This window comes from Rattus rattus, chromosome 16, assembly GCF_011064425.1.
Source record: "Rattus rattus isolate New Zealand chromosome 16, Rrattus_CSIRO_v1, whole genome shotgun sequence".
Lineage (NCBI taxonomy): Eukaryota > Metazoa > Chordata > Mammalia > Rodentia > Muridae > Rattus > Rattus rattus.
In genome coordinates this window covers 3,743,381-3,744,580 of record NC_046169.1, presented here as the reverse complement: position 1 = coordinate 3,744,580, position 1,200 = coordinate 3,743,381, and the positions used below count along the sequence as shown (strand labels likewise).

At 49.8% G+C, this 1,200-nt stretch overlaps 1 pseudogene; it reads right to left on the bottom strand.

Annotated features, from left to right (window-relative positions):
• Positions 1 to 370: 370 nt before the first annotated feature.
• On the bottom strand, positions 371 to 865 carry LOC116885151 (annotated as a pseudogene).
• Between the last annotated feature and the right edge of the window lie 335 nt (positions 866 to 1,200).

Here is a 1,200-nt window from a genome sequence, read left to right as displayed (position 1 = left end):
GATCCGCCCATTGGTGCAAGATTGGCACGGGTTATGGGAGTAGCCACCTGCTTTCTCATTAGATTTAAAGCCTGCTCCACACTACGAAAGCTGTGCCTGGTGCTGTTCACTGACTCACAGTGCCATAGGTCAACCCTAGGGGAGACGCTAATATGTTGATTCCACTAAATAGTTTGTAATAAACTGCTCCGTGAGTTCTTATTTTTATATTCATATCAAGAATTTCATCTGCTGTGCAAAGAGGATTGTTTGAGTCAGCAGGGAGGCCTCCTTTTGACACGTCTTTACAATGCTACTTCCAGGTCTCACACTACAAGAGCTCCAAGACCCACGAACACGGGCACCACACCTACGAAGTCTCCAGCCCCCGTTAAGTCTCTGGTGTTTGAACCGTATGGAGCTGTGAAGCCTGGCTTCCTGGTTACGGTGCCAGTCCTGCTGCAGTCCCAGGAGCAGCTGGTTTAGGAGCGTAGGTTGCTGTCTCTGTGAGGCAGAGGCAGGGGAGGGAGGCTGGTTTCCTTATATTCTATCACTGCCACCTTGGCCCGATCTTGCTCCTTCCGATTTGGGATCTGTAGCATTCTTGTACAGTTCCCATCCTGACTGTGGAACTGAGGCGCTAGCGCTGGGATCAAGTCCTTCTCAGTAAGCCAGAAGTCAGCCATATGCCTGGCTCACTCATTGATGAGTCAATAAGCTTTCCATAGTCAATGAGCTTCTCCGCATAGCCCCTCATCTCATCCCCGCGTGCCCATGTCGCCTTGATGCGTTCATGGTGAACTAGGCCTGTGAGCAAGTTCCTTAACAGGTGGATGAGGGATGAGGGACCGTGGTGGGAGATAGCAGCAGCCAGCGACAGCCTCATGCTCCCACCTTAGCCCTACCATGCTCCCAGTTTAGCACCACCTCAAGTTCTTTTTTTTTTTTTCTTTTTTCTTTTTTTTCTGAGCTGGGGACCGAACCCAGGGCCTTGTGCTTGCTAGGCAAGCGCTCTACCACTGAGCTAAATCCCCAACCCACCACCTCGAGTTCTTATTTGTATGCCTGGAGATTAGTGCATCTCTCAGCTCACATCAGAGAAGCTTCTTCTTTATAGTAGCCAGCGGTTGATACAGAGATCCATCCATAACCAGTTGATGTGCGGAGAATAAGAAACCATGGAGTGATCAGCACTCAATGAGACATCTGTATATTTCCCAC